The 20,658-nt window shown below is 37.2% G+C and overlaps 1 long non-coding RNA gene across 2 annotated transcripts in view; it reads right to left on the bottom strand.

Moving 5' to 3' along the window:
- Positions 1–20,658, bottom strand: part of LOC115604247 — a 168,435-nt gene that overhangs the window by 132,978 nt on the left and 14,799 nt on the right. For both annotated transcript variants that reach the window (XR_003990186.1, XR_003990187.1), the window contains exon 2: positions 4,362–4,607. This is a non-coding gene — a long non-coding RNA (uncharacterized LOC115604247). The remainder of the gene's footprint in view (positions 1–4,361; positions 4,608–20,658) is intronic.

The raw sequence follows: 20,658 nt of genomic DNA, 5'->3' as shown, positions 1-20,658 counted from the left end.
CTCCCAAATACTTCAGCTGAGAAAGAAAATATTTCTATGTGGAAATACTGACATGTGGCCTCATGGGAGTGACAGGTCGGTGCTTCAGGCTTCCAACCTTCTCTATAGGGCAGAGTCTCTACCTGGACTATGTATTCCAGAAATCACCCTAGTTCTCTCTTGGGATCTGGTGGTGCCTCTTGAGATCCCTATGGTGATGACACTTCACAAAAGAAGCACCCAGCCAAGCAGCCAGAACCAGTCAGAGGAGATTGGGAGCATGAAATAGCTAAATTACACCTTCTGCAAGGTGTTAAAATGGCGAACATTTAACAGAAGTATATAGAGTTTTGATGGAATGATAGCAAGTTAATGTTTTAAACAACCAAATGACATTTTCAGAAAAGAAAGAGGACCGTTTGGAATCAATAACCTGACTTCTCAATATTCGGACTGATTATACAGTCTTGAAGGAAAGCTGAATTGTGGTTGTTCACTTATTCCTTATTTTGCTGTTGTATTTCAATGCTCTTTGTAATCCCCGCACACTTCGATAGGCTTATGATCATAATTTGCATTTCTCCCTTCCCTTCCCTTCCCTTCCCTTCCTTCCCTTCCCTTCCCTTCCCTTCCCTTCCCTTCCCTTCCCTTCCCTTCCCTTCCCTTCCCTTCCCTTCCCTTCCCTTCCCTTCCCTTCCCTTCCCTTCCCTTCCTTTCCCTTCCCTTCCCTTCCCTTCCCTTCCCTTCCCTTCCCTTCCCTTCCCTTCCCTTCCCTTCCCTTCCCTTCCCTTCCCTTCCCTTCCCTTCCCTTCCCTTCCCTTCCCTTCCCTTCCCTTCCCTTCCCTTTCCCTTCCCTTCCCTTTCTTTTTTCTTTTATCTTGCTTCCTCTCAGTCTTTATTTTTCTCTCTTTCCCTCTTGTTGAGACGCTGTGGATGGCATTGATAAACTTAATACTCATTTTACCAATGTGTGGTGAGCAAATGATATTTCCCAGTATGGAGAAGAGCACAGGAAAACACAAACAAATTAGATCTGCTTTACAGGTTATCAAATCAAACTTGAGTGCAAAGGTATGCATAAGTTAAGTTCAGAAATATCTTTGAAGATGAAACTTATGCATAATATTTCTAGAGATAAGATCATGCTCAAATTACAGATTTTTTGAGTTGCATTACCCATGTGCATAAAATAGTAACCTTTGTGAATGGTCTAAACAAAGTTTGCTGTTCAAGAAGCCAGATTCTGACTCCTAATTTCAGCTGGAGGGAACTGAAAGGGAGAAAAACTAATTTCAGTGTTTCTTTGATACAAAAATCTCAGATTTAAGAAGGAAGAGACTGAAGACTGAAGAGCCTCTGAGGTTTTGAATTTCCTCCAGAGAACTCTGCTGATGAGGCATTATTTGTGAATAAAACTAAGGTAGAGAAATAGGCTACCCTTAGTTTTATTTGAAATTTAAACTCATCCATTTACAACAGTATATGATACAATGTAAGTAAAATAAGACTTTAATCATACACATATCATGCACAATGAAAAACTATGATGACATAGCCAAGAATTAAAAAAAGAAAGAAAACATTTGAAAATCTTTCACCTTTTAAATATGCATAATGCTTTGCATTTGATTATAATTTCGCATATTATTTATTTTTACAGATGTCATCTGCCATTTTCTGAAATATTGATGCTCTCTTTCTGTAAATTCCAAGCTACCACAGCCTTTCAGTTCAATGTCTTCCCCATAGGTGGTTCTTTAACCCAGCTACATTTTCACTCGTGAGAGTGAAATCCTTTAGCAATCCAGCATGAAATTCACTGTGCACAGCAACAGTTTCATCTCAGAATATTTAGTTGTGCTTAGACACCGAGACTGTCCTGATGTCTGTTCTACTTGTGAAAATCCCCATTTGATCTATTTTTACTCTTTTTCTAAACTTGTTTCCATTACTTGACTCCCTACCTTTGAGGGTAAGGGCTTTCTACCTACTTCCCAACTACTCATTCCAGTTTCTTTTCCTAGCCTGTTCCTCTTCCCCTTCTTATGATGTATCTGCTCCTCGCCCTCTTTAATAAGGTCTAATCTACTTCATTTGTTCCCAAGTCTTCTTTTTTTTTTCACCAGAATTTAGTTTGCTGTAACCCAACTAACAAACTTTTTGTAACTCTCAATACAATCTTCTTCATTCAGCCTTCTAATGCATCCTATGACAAAAAGGTCTTGGTGACCTCTTCTCTGGCTTCCAATTATCACAGATATCTCTGTGGTCCTAGATAATTATTAACCTATAAGGCAGAATTTTTAATTTCTCCTCCCAGTGTCAGTATTTCTTTTGTTGTCTCCAACTTAGAGTATGGCGGCTTCCTTCTCCATGCCAGCAAGAAATCCTCAGTACAAAAAAGGAGAGCAAGGCTCCCTGCTCACTCACTCCATACTGCTCAGTGGTGGGTTTGAACTAACACCCTGCAGGTTAGCGGCTGACTGGGAAGCAGCTTTGCTGAAAAGGATCCAGGGGAAAGCAGACTAAACATGAGCCAGCAGTGTGCCCTGGTAGTCACGAATCCACCCTTGGAGGCTTTTAAGACCTAACAGAACAAACTCCTTAGCAACCTGAATTCTGAATTCAGTGTTGACCTTGTTCTGAGAAGGTTGGACTAGGGACCTCCTGAAGACCCTTTCAACTTACATCATTCTGTAATTCTGTGAATTTTCTGTTAAAAATGCTGTCCCTAATTTCCTCACTTGTCCAAACTAGAATGGGTTTGGATTTATATCAATGTTATGCATCCTTTTACAATTTCAAGCCTTTGCTCTCAGGCGCAGAAGACTTGGAGCACTTCAAAGGAAAGGCTGCCAGAATTTTTTTAATGTGTGCAAACCAAGATTATCTCCCTGGACTCATTGTTGGATACTACTGAGTAGTTTTGTCTGAAATATTTGAAAACAGGAAAATGAGGTCTGAGGCAAAGTGAGTGTATAAAAAATGTCTGATTTTCAGACTCTTGCTGGTCTGCCACTGGTGCTACCAAAGCTGCTGTTAATCCATCATGACTATGGTGAAAGTTCAGCTCCCCACAGCACCAGCTAGACATCACATGTTGAAAACCAGGCGAGTTGCCAAACACTAGTTCATTTTTAGTGGGAATGCCACGGTTTGGCAAATCAAGCGGTAAACCAGAATATACTCTATTTTGTCATCTGTTCTTAATGGACTATGTTGTTTTTTTAAGTGGTTTTGTATGGAATTAATAATTCAATGTATTGGCCAGTTGTAAAAATTATGCCTGGTATTAAATGTAATCTTATAATTGTATATGTCCTCTTTCTCCATCCTCCCCCCCAAAAAAAGAAGTTTACTGCTGACCTGCCTTAAGGTTTTCCTCTGAGGTTCTCTTGATGTTTGCAAATATGCACCACTTAGCTAAGAGATGAGTGGAGACATGTAGCAAAGTTGGTAGAAAATTAAGACAATGCTACAGCTATTTGTAAAGATAGAGGAAAGACACCAGCAATAAAAAAAAGGAAACTGTACTTTTTCATATTTTATAAAACAGGAAGTGGAAGATACAGCAATGCTGATGAAGCTTGAAAGGCAGAGATTTCTTAGAGAAAAATGTTTAATAAAAAAATTAAGCTGTAGAATATATTGAACTGTAACATGATGGGAAGTATCTCAAAAATGGAATATACAAAGAAGAGAAAAGCTAAAATATAACAGCCTAAAGAGGTAGTTTCCTAAATGAATTCCACAAATATTGAAGAGAAAGGGAAAACATAGGAAGATACTTGCTGAGTGCATCTGAATGGTTATCAAAGACAGAGTGTTGATTAAACTTGTGTTATCGTGAATGATCTGTATATATGGAAGATCCTTTGGGAATTAAGTAACTGTGTGCACTCTAAGCCTGACAGTTGACGTTGACATTTTCATTCCATATTTTCTGAAGAAGCCAAAGAAAAAGTAATCAGTTTGTAAGGTGTCTGGAATGGGCAGAATTACAGCAGAAGAACCCAGATAGATCTACAGATTAACATGCACAAATTTTTCAGGTCTGGAGTAGGAAACGGACTTCATTATATTGGAAAGGGGTGCATAAGAAACACTACAGTCCTGAAAAGAGGAGTGAAAATTGATAAAACTATCTTCAGAAAATCTGATGGATTTCTGCTAACTTGAGGTTACCACACTGCCTCTGCCATAGTACTTATACACCTTCAAAGCAGGAAGGCTCCATCAGAAAATTCTCTATATTCCTTGTTGTTTCAGCCCATTTATATGTGAGGTGCGTGATGGCCTCTCATTGAATTTCTGTTTGAAATATAACTCAGCAGGGTTCTGCTTATCCACAGCAATATATTACTTGCACATTTCTGACTCACCTCACTTCAGATTGAAGGTTTGTTTTCAGGGTAGTGGCTGCCACAGTCCTTCCTCACTGGGTGTTTCCAGGTGGCCACTGACATTGATTAGCTCTTGTAGTTCAGGAGTTTTGGGGCAGAGGTAAGTGATGGCATGTTTTGCCCCAAGTAAATACTCTTCATCCAACCATTCGCACCACTGCAGTTGCTAGCCAGACCACCGTTTCCTGAGGCCTAGATAAAAATATTTCCTCCACCACAATGACCCTAGGGGAATAAAAAAAATAACAAAACAAAACTGTGCTTTCCATACAGACCTTTTATTTTAAACAGCCAGTGTTATATTTCTGCCAAACTTAGAAGGTGTTTTTGATTATGTAGCTTTCAACTACCATGGAATTAATATAGAAAAACTTGTGTTCTTCAGGGAGCCCTGTCATACATCTGCAAAATAAGGTTCTTTTTATGTACCTACACATTAACATTGACATCCACTCCCTTATTTAATTAACAACATTTGAATGTCATTTCTTTTCATGTAGTAATTGTATTTTTTATTCCTAAACTGATCTCTTGTTTCAGATGGAGATACAATTGGAAAATGCCAAGATTCATCCAGAAAAAAACAGTAACAATAAGAGTTTCCTTTTTAACTTGTGTTTTTTGAAACCTAAATCTGGACTTTCCTAGCAAATTTTGAAAAAAAAATCTGATGTAGGAAATGAACCTCCATATTTTGACTTGAGGGGAGAACTTTCTAAATTTTTTTATTTTTTCTTTCAGTGAGTTCAAAGCTAACCTGCTGGGTCTGGGAACTTTCATGTCTTTAGGACCCTGGTAGCAACTATAAATAGTTGTGGCTGTTAATGTAGGTATGCATGGTGGAGAATCTAAAGCATGTATTACATGTCTACCAAGGAGCTGAATTCCAAAGAAGTTAAAATTGCCTTAGTAATGCTTAACTTTAACAGCCAGATAAAAGATATATGGTGGAGCAATGCAATCCAGTGTTCACTGGCTACTTAAATTTCTTTAATAAAGCTGAAAAACTCATGAATATTAAAATGAGTCCTTGGTTATGTGTCCTTATGTAAAGTATTCCTCTTGATTCTGGTAAACGATGTCCATGCAGTTATTAAAGTGCATGGACACCGTTAAATGAGAAAATGTGGTTAGATCACAGGGGAATGGTCAACTTGTTGGAAGGGTACCCTTTGCTCATTACTTCATCTAAAGAACCAGGAGATAATGTGTGAATAGTTGGTTTTGGTTTTGGTTTTAAATCAATTTAAATGTATGAAAGGCAATCCATCCATTTAGGAAACATATGTGTGTGTGCAGACAGAAAATATTGTGAGGTTTTTTTCTTTTTTTTTTTTTTTATTATTTCACTGAAAAATTTCATCAAGTTAAACACTGTAACAGTTACAGGTGATAGCTTTTCAGTAAGCTTAATCTTTTCTAGTAATTTATCTACTGATTAATATATTAATATAATTATCATACTAAGATAGCAGATGAACATTGCAGCTGGAAGAAAAACACAATTTTTAAGTAGATCTGGGATAAGGTACCAAGACATACCTCAAAAAATCCCTAATAGAAATATATCATTTATTCTGATCACTTTTTTCTTTAATTAGTGATATTATTTAATTAATAAACATATTTTCATGTGAGTTTTCCTGTGAGTGGAGATTTCTAAATGGCAATCGTAATGTAATCCTTTCAAAGAAATTTAGAAAAGCATCAGGAAGAAAAGTCTTGCAGCTGATATTTTTAACTAGTTGTATGCATCTAAAAGAAGAAATACAAATTCTGAATGGCTGTATAATCAATATGAAGACTCAAGTTATGCTGCAGGTTTATTTCCAGCTCAAATCCTGGCATTTTTGCTAGTATATATTACCTTTCTCCCTTTCTCACCGATCCCCAAATTTGTTTGCCTTGAAAAGAAGACATTTTACACTTTTTCCTGAGGAAAAGCATTTTTTTATCAATTAGGTCAGAAGCAGCTTATGTATTTTTGAAAGAGAAAAAAAAAAAAGGGAAAAAAATGCAAAAGCATCTTACAGGTACTAGATTATCCCTTTAATGCCTCCATTAATATTAAATAAATCCTGCAAATACAGTGTCTCAGTTTTGGAAAGTATATTAATTGGGTGTATGTCAGGAATAAAATCCAGGAACTCACTTTTAATATTTCTTAAATCAAAAGCTTCTTGTTCTTAACAGCTAACCCATTTAGATATTCCTTTCCTCTCCGCCTTCCAAAAGCCAGCTCCTTCAACTGACTGCTGCACTCCAGTGCTGCCTGTATAGATTACCAGTAGTGAAATGCACTACAACCATCTACATCAGTGTTACTTTCATAAATGACTGAAAAACTGCACAATTTTTCTTAACGCTCAGAGCCATGTTTACTAGCAAGCACCTCTGGAAACTGCAATTAAGTGCAGAATTTTCTTTGGGGATCCAAACCAAAGTACCATTCAAAAGCAAAAGAACATTCTGAACAGTGTCTTTTTCTGATTTTGTATATTTTCATGTAAATCACAAACATCTAACTGAAAATAAAGATACAAATGCAAGCAAAATCAGTTAATTTTATAACAGATTTTTATTACAGATAATTCATAACTCCTTTGGTTAGTAATACATATTTTGGACATTTCTGAGTGATAATGTTCTATTTACTGGTAAAGTAGGAAGTACATAACACCAGAAGACAAATCTCCTAAGACCCCAAAACTGAAAATATGTTTTCTTAAAAGTACTCCTATGAATAGACACATTTAAAATCAACGAAACTACTCATGTGCATAAATTTAAGCATATGTAAAAGTACTTGAAGACAGGAGATTTAGCTCTTAATTATTTTAGGTCACTGAAGGAAATGGAGGCCACAGTTTCTCCCAGAACAGGTAACAAATCTGCTTAGAAAGGTAATGTGGAAGTGGCAGAAGGAAACCATGTATAAGCGGTCTCATCCAGGAATACGTAAAGCAGACTGATGCTGCCGTAGAGGATCCAGCTGCGGAATGAAATTTGATGAATTTCATTTTGCAATACGAAAAGATTTTCGTATTGCAAAATCTTTAGAGGAGATATCCTATACAAATTTTAGAAAATACAGATCAGGGACTTAAGGTAGCTGCTGGATGCATAATTCACTCCAAATAATTTGTTAGACAAACCTCACCTCCTTTTTCTATTTGTGGATTGTACAAGAGCAGTTTATGACTTTCTTGGATTTATTATTCAGAATTATTCCCTGAAGGAAGGTGTATCATTTATGAGCACTTCACTGCAAGTGCTTGATATTCAAAATTCGGCATTCAATATTGTTATGTTGGTTAGCGTAGAACACATCACATGTTGTGCTTCTCTGAGTAGAAGTAACTCAGAGTCAGGTTTTCCATTGTAAATCATCCTATTTCAGATTTCAAAAATCACTTTCTATTCCCATTTTGCAGTAATCAGAAAACATCTCAAACATTCTGGCTAAAGGCACATTTGGTCAAAATTAAAACATCATTATTTTCCTAGAATTATTTTGTCCTATTGTGTCTCTATTTATGTTCTACAATGTCTCTACACTTCAGCTATAATGAGAAGATTTATCAAAAGATATATCATCATTTAAAAAAATTCCAACTCATAGGGATAATTTTGTCCAGCTGCATAACCCCCAAGCTGGAATATTGTGGAAAGTCCCATGCCTTATTCATCAGTCCTAATATGTTAAGAACAAAACTCCCAAAAAGAGACTCCACTAAAGATTTAGAGCTTTGGCTATCTAAAATCAGTCAGAGGAAATATTTGAGAATGAAGAGACCCATTTATCTCTTGAGAGCCTTTTACTTGTACGCTCATAAAATGAGGGAGATTCCTATCTTGGTCCTGCTTCTGGAGAACTGCTTCCCACATCATGAAGCAAAACTTTTTGTGGTTCCCTTGCTGCTGAAAATCCTATAATAAATAGAAGATCTTAAAAACATAATTTAAAAGAAAATAAAAATAAAAATAAAAAAGAAAACATCTTGAATGGTTCCTAACTCTTTTTTTTTTTTTTTTTTTTTTTGAGGAGGAGGAATAAAATAGGTGAAGAATTGGAAGTGAAATATATAGAGAAATTGCATTGCTCTTAACACAAGCAACATTTAGTAATTTCTTAGCCCTGGTTTGCAGACAGTCATCCTAACCATCTGCTCAGAGCTGAACTTTTTCTTCTTCTTCAGTGTAGTTGAACTATATCAACAGAAACAATTTTTTCAGGGAGAGTAAATGTACCGCTACAAACGGTTTGATGAAAGACTGAATCTTTGTATTCCTGGAAAGTAAGTCTTCCTGTAACAAGCAGCTAATGTTTGAACACGTCAAAGCAAGTCTTTTAGTACAGGAGATAAGAGCACTTGAATGATTCTTACAAAGTGGTAACTGGCCCAAAAGAAAATGTTGTGTACAGTAATTTATTCTAGGAGTTACATTTTCCTCAGCCTTGAAAAGAACTTTACCATGACTCAGTACATTGGGCTTCACTCCTACTCTCATTTGGAGGATTCGGGTCTGAAATACAGACCAACTGTACAAGCAAACATTTTATTCATACAGGCAATGTTATTGGCACAGGCAGTGGTAAGATAATGGCCAGATCCGTATTAGGAATGGGTCATAAAATAATGTCAATCTGAGGTGGGGTGTTTATTCATGGTTTTAATTTTAACTATGCTGTTAAATGCTACACTGCAGAAGCTTTAATGCTTAAGCAACTATGTTAATCTAAAAGTACTGTTATTGATAAAAATCCTTTTGCTTTTGGAATTGGTGAATAACATGCCATCAAAAAGCCTTTATTGCTGGTATAAGCTACAGCTGTGTTAGAGGGGATAGCTACAGTAACCTAGTGTCTCTATCCCAGCATGTGGCCTGTTCAAAGACATTGTTTATGCAGACTTTGTACCATATGGAATTATCAACCTTTTACTGCAAAAAGTTCTGCTTTATACTTCCAGACTGAGAATACAGCAAGAGAGACTTTGTTTTCTCCTTTTTGCCTTTCAAAAAGAAAAAAAGAAAAAGAGGGAGAAGAAGAGAAAGAAAAAGAAAAGAAAGAAAGAAAAAGGAAAAGAAAAAGAAAAGAAAGAAAGAAAAAGGAAAAAAGAAAGAAAAAAGAAAAAGAAAAAGAAAAAGAAAAAGGAGAAGGAGAAGGAGAAGGAGAAGGAAAAAGAAAAAATAAATAAAAGGAAAAAGATAAAAAGAAAAAGGGAAAAGAAAACAATTTATCTCTCCCCCTAGTAATCCTCTCCTGTTAGAAATATACATAGTTATAAATATCACCATGTATAAATATATACACTTATTAATATAGTGTAAAATCTCATCTTTTGGGTAGCCTCTCTCTTCATGCTAAAATGCCTGAGACTGATCATATTGACAATGTAATTTCACCTCTGAGAGAAGGCATAACTCTTCTTCTGAGGGGTGCCCCATGATTGCCCCCCAGGCTGGACCCACCTCTGCGCCCAGTGAATGCCTGGGCAGAAAATGTGCTTCTTTAGCACGTGCAACATCCCATGGGCCTGAACACATGGGGCATTCTTAGGTGGTATTAATATGTAAGTAGGTGGTTAGGACCCTGCCAGGCATGTTTGGGCAGGCTGCCCAAGGCCCTGGTGTGGATTGCGTGCAGGCACAATGTGCTCTTGTCTGCTCCTGGGAGTGCATTATGAGCAAGTGAGGTAGACATACCTCTGGAAACCTGAGTATGGCAAACTGTTCCGGTTCATGTTAAGGGGGAAAAGGAAATGAATAAACATTATAAATCTGTGTTAGCCCAGAAAGACTGAAGAGCATTCTTTCATGCACAATAAAGAGTAACAGAAATAAAGGTAAGTAAGAGTAAAAGGAATTTTTGAGCTCTTCTCCGGTGCAAGAATTCCATGAAAAACCTTGGAAAGATTCAGATGTACGTAGATAAACCGAGGTACTTCAGGAGTCTTTGTTAGTGCATGCACAGAGTTTGCTGAACCGGAATGTTTCCCCTAAATTTGACAAATATTGCACTCTGTTAAAGATCTGATTTAAAGACTATTCATAAATTACTATTTCCTTGGTCCATCCTGGGATTCTGAAGCATTCCACATTTACTGCTGAAGAAAGACACAACTGCAGCTCTTCAAATCTGGGTTTCAGTAGAGTAATACTGTAGCAGCTCTTAAAAGCCTCTCCAGGCTTTTAAGCCAGCAAGACTAGAATTAGCTTGAGTTTGCATAGCCCCAGGCTAGTCCTGCAAAGGCAGCATTGCTGGGTTAGGATTCAGTAGTGGCTGCATTCCCTCCTGCCTTCCTCCCAGGTGGGTTGGGGATGGATGCATATCACAGTTCTGCAACATCACGTGTCTGGGTTTCTGAAATGAGGTTTTAAAATTCTAGCTTGTGGGAAATTGCTGAATATTTGATTTCATAATTAAGGTTGAAGGAAATACCACATCAAAATACTGTAAGTCCATGCAATTAAGAAAACTTGTGTTTCAGATAATTCTAGTCTAGCCTCCTTGCTGTTTTCATAGATCATTGATTAACTACGTACAAGGAAATATTCCTTTTCCAAAAAAATAACATGTATATATATATATAATTTTTTTAAATTGCACAGTAGAAACATTTGAAATAGTATGGAGATAAGCTTATGATGGGGCTTTGGTATTGCTGATGACAGTATTCAGTTGCCGGATAAAAGTATATCCTACAGATGATATAGCAAAATTACTCCAATGGCTAAGGGTACATTAATAGCCCTAGGACAAAGATTCAGATAAGGCAAAGCCACATACAAATAAATATGAAGATGGGAAGCATATGTGGCTGTATGGAAACTCAAAGCAGACGATGGAACATCAGTTAATCAGAAAATTCCAGTGAAGGGAGTAGTAAGGGTAATGGACAATATACTGAACAAGCAAAAAAGACAATGCTGTCACAAGAAAGACAAACGCCACACTAGGTTGTGTTAATTGGAGCACAGTATGTAATACAAGGAAGGCAGTTTTTCCGCTCTGTTTGACTTGGCTGAGCTTCATCCAGACAGCCACATTTAGTTTGGGCTACCACGTTTTTCAAAGAATACAGACAAATTAGAAGGACTTAAGAGAAGGACATCAAAAATGATAAAAGGTGTTGAAAATATGGCCCAGGAGAAAAGCTTAAGAGACTGGGGTATGTTCAGGCTAGAGAAGAGAAGTCAAAAGGGAGACATAATAACTCCTGATAATTGCATAAAGGGGTGTTACCAAGAGGACAGGGACCAATTTTTCTCATTAGTCAATGGGAAAAAAAACCCCAAGAATTAATGGACTTCAGTTGCAACCTAGATAATAGGGTTAAATATTAGGGAAAACTTTTCAACTGCAAGAACAGTTGGGTCGTGGAGCAAACTGTAGAGAGGTTTTCCAGAATCATGTCCACTGCAGGATTTTAACACCAGACTTTATGTCGATCTATCAGCAAAGGTTTAAATTTAATGAAATCAATCCTGACACAATACATGAGGGAAGGAGAAAAAAAGACTGGGCTGAATGACCTGCATGGAATGTGTTTGCTGGTAAACAGCTCTGTGATTCTCTGACCCCATGCAGTACGAGAGATTTATTTGCTGTTGTTAATTTTTTCCTTATCTGTAATTCCTGTCTTCATCTGAAAGGGAAAATGCAAGGATGTGTTTTCCGCGTTTAAATTAATACTGATATGTATCTGCCTTATACATCTAGAGATGTGACCACATTTCCCACTCTTACACTGGCTGGTGACTAGTGTACATTTAAAGTGTCAGCTAGGAACTGAAGATTTCATACCTTCCAGCTGCAGGGCGACTCTTGGGTCCAAGTAGTGGCTCGTTGTGTTTGACACCTTTCTGCAGTGTGTTGCAGCTAAGGGCAAGGTGTGTCTTTAAAGCCCTTTCAAAACTACATACTTACCACGAACTAGTAAAATTTATACCCTAAACCTATACTTTCTCTGCTTGGAGCATGACAAATGTTAAAGGAAATATCTTTCATGAACATGGTGCCCCTGGCCTTATGCTATCTGCTTGCTCAACATCCTTTATGTAGCTTGGGCTGTTAAACTCAAGATAAAACCACTGTGCATCAGCAGCTGCAAAGTGAGCATTAGGACTAGTATCAAAGTCCAGGACACTGACAACTTATATAAACAACAAACTTTTTCAATTACTCTAAGCAATTCCTAATGCACATAAGCAAACCAGATTAATATTTAAGCCAAAATTCTGAGGTACCAATATACAATTAAACAGAAGGGGGGGGGGGGGGGAGAGAATGTTTTTCTTTTTGCTGTTGACTGCATTGAAATACTAAGTGTCCTCAAACCACTGCTTAATGACATAGACTGGAAATGAAGTAGCTGAACGAACCCCCTATATGGAAGTGTTCTGCCAACAACCATTCCAGTGCCAGCAGTAAATTCCCAGACTAAACAGTTTAAATTTGACATTCTCATTTGTGATGCTGTACTTATGCTACACTCAGAAGATTGATTCTCTGAATTTAAAGTATTCTAGCAAATGAATTATTAGAAATATGAAATTTTGGATGACAATCATATGTCTACAGCAAATTAATCTGAGATTTTAACAAAACACTATTCTTATCAAGAGAAATTTGTGGTGGTTTGAACAATAATAGCTGCAGTCAGGGTCAGTCAGTTTTCCACTCTAATTTCTACTTTCAGGAGACTAAATCCAATGCTGACTGAAGCCTGACAACCAGCTCTCAGATGAGACAATGCTTTTTATAGTAACCGATGGAAATAAATTTTTTTGTTCTAAATCTTCGTTTATTTTTTTTTCTAAATTTCACTTAATTAAAAAAAAACACAACCCAAACTTAGTCTTGTATAACTGAAATGGTTTTCAGTTTGAATTGGAATTTGTCCAAAGGCTAGTTCAGAGTAGTTTAGGTATTCTGACAATGAAAAAAAAGAAGTATGAATGCTTAAAAATGGACTGCAAAACAAAACAAAGAGAAAAAGCCTCACAAGCGTTTTAAAATGTGGACTTAATATGCATGTGTAGCAGCTGGATTGACACAATGGACCCTAACGGCTCCTTCAGGTTCCTTTCATACTGTATTATTCACTCTGCAGTCAGAGTACCAAAGACAACAGTTTTGGGAAAAAGCCTATATTTTTGCAAACAGCTGCATTTAGACAATGACACAGGCGATGTTATCATATGACTGCCCAATAGAAAAGTGCTCTTGTTTAATGGAAGTATTTAGCATCTGGATATAAGGTGGTCCATGGTTAGCATGGAATGCAATCAGAGCACTCTTTGGTCCATGGCCATGATACCTTTAGCTGATAGATACCATAACCAGAAATAATGTAGCCTTGCCCTTTATTTCCTCACCTGCCAGTTTCCAAAGACGATTCAAATTTAAAAAATGTTGCTTACATAACTAAGCTAATTTTCTGCTACAAATAATGATGGTTTGGATTTATTGGGTAATTTTATCTGATTTATGAAAACCACTTTTGTCCACTCTTTTCTATTACAATAAGTGTACTATACTGGGAATACTGAGCTAATGCCCTCGAGGAAGACCATGTGACTGAAATTATTTATGAATTAACATGTCACAGATTTGAAGCTTTGAGACAAACACATTTCCCAGCTGCACGTTTGTGACTTCTGAGTTTGTAGATGGAACAGATGAAATAATGACTTGCTCTTCCTCTCTATTCCTCTTATATATTGTTTAGTTTACTTGCTGGATATGTAAAGACAAGCAGGAATACTTATGTAGATATTATTTATCATTCACAGAGAGTGTAAATTAAACATGCCATTACTTTATCAGCTATGATAATAAATACTTCATGTATATTTCTCTACAAGTGATGATATCATTGTTTTTAATATAACATTTGCCTTTAGAGATACAAAAATGATTTCTGAATGCTAATGCTGTTTAAAGCCAACACATTGCAGGAGTAAAATCATGCAACTAAAGAGTGAACTGCTTTATACAGCACAACAACATGGGCTTAGTTAATGCTTTAACTTGATTTGTGCTTTGGGAGCCAAACAATAATTTGACTGATATTATGAGATACATACTTGCTTGGTTTGTCCTGCAAACTTAAAAGTCAAGCTGAAATCAAACTCAGATGTCTTAATCGATAGCACAAACATAAAGGCAAGAAATATATGTAGACTACGTATGGTTTTGCTGCAGATATAAACAAGTGTAGCTGATAAACATACATATATTTGTTAGCTGACTATGTAAATTGAGATGAAAGCCCATTTTCAAGCATGACCTGTGATAGACAAATGCATATAAATAAACAATAAAGCAAGATAACACTAGAATAACATCAATTAAAACAATTACAATGACTTCTAGTCATCATGAAGTATTGTTTCAGTTCCATCTTAAAACAGGAAAAGCTCCCAATTGTTCTTAAATCAACTGGTAACTGATTCCACATTTGTGGAGCATTGAAACAAAAAGCTTTTTATCCCTAGTTTGTATTCATTCTAGGGCATGGTACACAGCATGAATAGAGTGTAATGTATGAGCTGCTCTAAGTGAAAATAGCAGGTTGTAATAGTGGACACTGGTTGACACAGAACTCTAATTGTTATTTTATATCCATATTTTAAAAGTAAGACTTTGCAGGGAAAAAAAGTGCCATATTTAAAGTTGACAGAGCTGAGAAGTTGAAAGTGCAATTCAGATCTATGGAATTTTACATAGCGTTTGATATTATGCCATATACACATATGTAAGTACATTAAAAAAACCAACCAACCAACACACAATATGATGTAGAAGAAAAGCCCTGGAATTCCGATAATCAGTGTTTGCTATTAACCAGAATACTAAAACTACCTCTTCATTCCCATTTGCAAACAGCAAGGTATAGAACTCAAAAGTGCAAATTTATACATATATATGCACATATATACATAATGTGCTTATTTGCTATCTCTTCTTTAAACATATAAATAAATAATCAAAAATTCTTTTCCATCCTTCAAACCTGTTTTTTTTTCAGGTACTGATTTCCATGTTTTCCCTAGATAAGTTCTCAGGAGTCTGGAGAACTGCTAAGATTATGACATCAAACGGGACAAAAGATTGGAAGCTGTTTAATGGCAGGAGGGTGGGACATTTAAATCATACTCTTTAAAAGTGGTTTTTTACCCACAAGCACTTACAGGACTTAAATTCCTGACAAAAACGTGAGAAAAAGGCTCAGTCAGCCCTTTGAGAAAGAGCTCCGGATACTGCCAGTTGCAAACTTCCCTAGAAAGTCTTCATGAAAAAGGGGGGAAGGGTATCAAGATTTGATACTGCTAAAGTTAAAAATAAACCAAAGACAAGTGAGAAAGCTCAGTGGCTGTTGTTTCTTTATAAATCACAAAGGCATTGTAAAGGACAGAGTAAAAAGGAGTAATTTTTACCCTTTTCGCCTTTTATAAAGGTCAGGTTCAGGGGATTGCTGCACCACCACTAAACCCCTGAAAAAGAATATTCTGAGAATAGAAAAAAGAAGGGTGGTGTGCCTGGAAAGGCGAGAGAAAGACATTTTGGCAAAGAGCCTGTCGCCCACAAAGTACTGCAGAATAAAATAATCAAAGCTGTGTCTGAGGCAAGTCATGACTCTTGTAAACAGACAGGAGGGGAGGCCCATGTCATGCCTCAAAATGGTCCACATCACTGGTGCCCATGAGTGGGGCATGCAGGCTGAATATCATTATTTTACCAACAGCCACCCTTCTACTCCCACGAGGTTATTAGGCCCCCTCACCCTTTCATGAGCTTGTAGGTGAGTTGAGTCTTGGCCAGAGCACCTTCACGGTTTGTTACCACCCAGCATCAGCCACTTGCCTTGGATCAATGGAGGAACAGTGCAAAATTGGTACTTTTAGAGAGAGGAACTGCTGGTAAAAAGGAGAAGTGTCTATGCTTGTGGATTTATGACCCTGGAGACTGCAAACCTGCTGGACCACGCATTGCAAATGGAGGAAGAGGACAGTAGGTCACAATACTTTTGCAGAGATAGCTCACTTTCCAATCACTCTGAGCCCTAACTCCCATGTTGCTGTTTACTACAATGCCCTTTTATTCTAGTTTCTTGCGAAGGATGAGGATTTTGAAATCTAATGCCATGTCTGTCCAAGAGGCGAACCATGGTATTTTCAATTCCCCAGCACCTGCAAAGGCACAGAATACAACTGTCCTGGAGGGCAAGCAATTTGGTTAGCCCAGCTGCCTGCAGTAGCTAACAGAGTCATGTTTTATCCTCGCTGTTACGTGTTTATACAAAAATCTTGTATCTTCCTCTCCAAATGCAGAAAGGGAGGGGAAACCGAAAGAGGGAAAACCAAAATGCAAGATCAAAAACTTGGCTTCAGTAAAAGTAAAGAGCTGTATCCTGATTCTCACCTTAAATATCAAGAGAGGTCTTTATAGGGAATCTACATACCGCTGATAGTCTGATATTTAAATCCTGCACAACATGAAGGACTGACAAATCCAGAAAAATGTATATATTTTTGTTCATTCTTCTAGAGCAAACAAATATGAAACATGTATGCACTACATCATGCAGTGAAGTAATAACTGTAGTAGTAAAACCCATGGTCAAATTTAGGTTCAGACATATCTTTATGAAACCATAGTTCCACAGTTAGATTCTGACTACTGAGAACCTCTGATCAGAACTGGGTCATTCTCAGCATCAGTGCAGGGAATGTAAAGGAAAAAAAAAAAAGAATTTTACAAAAGACAAACAGAAAAGTAGGAGGTTAATATAATAGCCTCGTGGGAGTAGAAGGGTGTCTGTTGGTAAAATAATGATATTCAGTCTGCAAGCTCTGTATATCCACAACACCAAAGCATTGCAATGGAGCCTACACTTTATCTTATTATATTATCTCTTAGTAGTTGCATAGCCCTGGAGTCCTAAACTCCAACAAACCAAAATAAAAATAAATTGAAAAATAAAATGAAAACAATCAGTTGGAGAAAAGTCACACAGTAGTGAAAAACAGGCAAAAATAGGTCGAATTTTGAGTCTAGCAATCACAGTTATGTACCTTTAAACTTTGCACCTGCATGAAAATCAACTTCTGAAATCAGGAATCAGAGGAATGATCTGACTCAGTTGTAGCACATCACCTAGTGAGTTGCCAGCTACAAGGGAGTATTTTCAGTAATGTGGCCACTATGTGTTAACTCAATTGGAAACTAAGCTCTGCAGAAATCTTGAGCTGCTGCCATGACTTTATAACTTTATAACACGGTCAGTCAATAACTTGCCTCCAATGGGCCTCAGAATGGCGATTGTAACTGTCTCTGGTTTTGTTACTTTAGTGTTTTTATTGTTCACACAGTTTCTTCTCTAGTGCTATCTTATAATTGCTGATAGAAACCAAATGGGTCTGATACTCTTTGTTTGAGTATATCTAGTAATTCTGTCCTTAATTAAACACGCTGATTCTTCACAATGGAAGAAGGTGAAAAGTGAGAAGTTTTCTCTGAAGTCTAAGTTGTTTCTTTGCACTCATACAAAAGGAAACAGGATATCTTTTATTTCTTGTTGCTGAAAAACTCTGTGCATGTTTTTTTAAAGAATCTGTTTCTGATATAGCAATCACGTTACGTTAAATAACCCAGTGCTCCGTTCAAGAGAAATCTTATTTTCAGTAATAGCAGACTAACCTTGAAATTTCAGCCAAATTCTTTAGATAAGATATTCCAAAGACAAATAATATGTCTTTTTTAAGCCTCACAGCAGGAAAGGTTATGTTCAGAAGCAAATGAAATTTTAAGAAAGGGCACCTGGGCGCTTTTAGCCATGAAACTAAGGTAAAAAGGCTCCTTTGTAACTGCCATGGTTAGTCAAAAAGGGTTTAATTCCTTTCCCAGCTGAAATCATGATTATCTCTATGAAGTGCCTAGCTTCTGTGAAAGAGGAGAGTGAAAGATACCTACTTCCCAAGGTAAGAAGAGGGTGGTAACTGAGCAGTGGTCAAGGAAAGCTAAGCAGAGAAATAGCAGATGCAGAAGAACCCTTGAAACCCAAAGTTAATTTGGGAGAGGCTAAAGGACACGTATACTGGAAGATGGGGGAGGGAAGCTGGGTCTGTAGTGGTCTTTATACCTTCTATCAACACAGGGGTTGAGGTAGAAAGAATCAGCTTGGTGGTTGTCAGCTTCTTCCTCAGCAGGAAGGCAGCTGAGGTGGCAATAAGGTCCAAGATGTTCACTTGATATAGTCAGGTGTTTGCTGGGTAATCCCAGCATTGTAAGGTTGGATAATCTGCAGCATGGACTGGGATCTCAAGACACTAATTTCAAGGGTCCCCAAAGTCTGCAAATGGAGCCTCCAGTTCTCTACCTAATTTTAAGTACTTGAAAGGCAAATGAAGGTGAGAAGAGCAATTCTTCAAAACTCCCTCTAGAAGAGAAACACAATTCCTAAGAGCAAATCCTGTACTAGATAGCTTGACCTGCTTTCAAGGGAAATTAAGATCTCTTTCGTGGGTTACAGAGGAAGTTTGGGGAAACTAAGTGTCAGCACACCCACACCTCTGATATGCATGGAAGACAGGTCTTGGCCTTTGGAGAGATGAGAAAATTTAGCGGGATTGCAAGTGTCTAAGAAGAAAAAGTTCATGAAATTAAATCTTAGAAGAAGGTGTTTCTGCAACAAGTTTATGGAATCAAAACGTTGACACTTCAGTAAATTTAAGGAAAGATACTAGGTAAAAAGGGAATGAGTTAGGAAGGCAAGTAGAGCAAAACAGTTCCTTGCCTATGATTCCAGAAGGGTAGAAACCAGTAAATCAAGAAGATAAGGAAGATTAGGATTCAGGCACTCCAGGTAGCTTCTCATCTTACTATAATGCTGCCAGTCAAATCATGAGGACAGAGGGAAAGAAGAATAATTTGTCATAACAAAAAGAAAATGTCTGGTGAAGGAACTACCTCCACTTTCATCCATTTTCAAGTTGAGGCTTTTATTTTTTTGCTGGTTTGCTACCATTCAGATCATAACACATACAGAAAGACCAAGCTTAAACAGATTATTTGACTGATATTTTTCAATTTCTCTGCCAACTAACTTGCTACAGCAGATAATGATCTGCCTGAAAACCTGCTTTTTCAGGCCTCCGACAGGAGCCACAGTGAAATTGAGAGAGGTCAAAAGAAGTCAGCTGCCATTTTCACTCCCATTTTTTATGGAAATGGGCAACAGATTGGTGAAGACATTGTGAAAGCTCTAAGGCAATCACTCTTTCAATTTGTCCAATATTAGTTTCAATAAGAACTGAGAACAGAAACAATTGCCAGCAGCCCCTACTTGATTTGTTAAGACTCACTCTTGTCCACTTTGAATCACCTTTGACATTTACGAGCTCAACTTTGCAAACATCATTTGAGTATTATTATTTTATCTGATGCCTCTCTTATGCCAGTGTCCAGGCTACCATAATACTAAAAGTGATGCATAGGTATCAAGAACACCATTGTTTCTTACGTCTCCACTTTATAAAAAACAACGAAGCTTTTGCTATTGTATACAGACCAAATACCTCCAGCATTACACATGCAGGGTATAGTAGTTTTCAATGATTCATGTGTATATATCCAAAGTGAATTTGGGAAAAAGAGAGCTAGTTTGGCAGACATTTACAATAAAATCAGCATATTGATAGCAAATTAGCTTTCCCCTGCACCTACATTCTCCTGTGTAGAAAATATCTTTGTAAAGCTCATAGGGAATAGTAAGCAAAGAAATGCTAATAGAGAACATTTAAATCATTTTAGGTTTGTACCCTTTGCAGCATGCAACAGGTTGTGTGCAACTTTCCTCTCAGAGTCACAGGAACAAAAATGAAAACAAAACTGTGCCAAACATGATGACAGTGATATTGTCAAATACACCTAGGACACAAATGCTCAGTGTGATTTACTCAGTATGATTCCAGTACATGCAATTCAGAGGCTGGAAGGAAATGTCTACCTGGGTCAAATACATTGAGAGATAGTGACAAAGAAAGTGAGAGAAAAATTAATATCATTGTGAGATGGGTGGTGTTCGTAACTAGTGCAGATTCTTACAGAAAAGATGCCACTTTGCCTGAAGCCAAAATTGTACAGCATGTGCATTCTGCCTACTGTCTCCTGTAAGGCTGAAACTCAGAGACTGTCAATGAAAATGGAAAATCATTTGAACACAAATTAAATAAGAATGGAATGGGCAATCCTGAGGACCATGTT

This window comes from Strigops habroptila, chromosome 2 (genome assembly GCF_004027225.2).
Source record: "Strigops habroptila isolate Jane chromosome 2, bStrHab1.2.pri, whole genome shotgun sequence".
NCBI classification, from domain to species: Eukaryota; Metazoa; Chordata; class Aves; order Psittaciformes; family Psittacidae; genus Strigops; species Strigops habroptila.
Note: the sequence above shows the minus strand (reverse complement) of the source record. Positions and strands in the feature narration are given on the sequence as shown.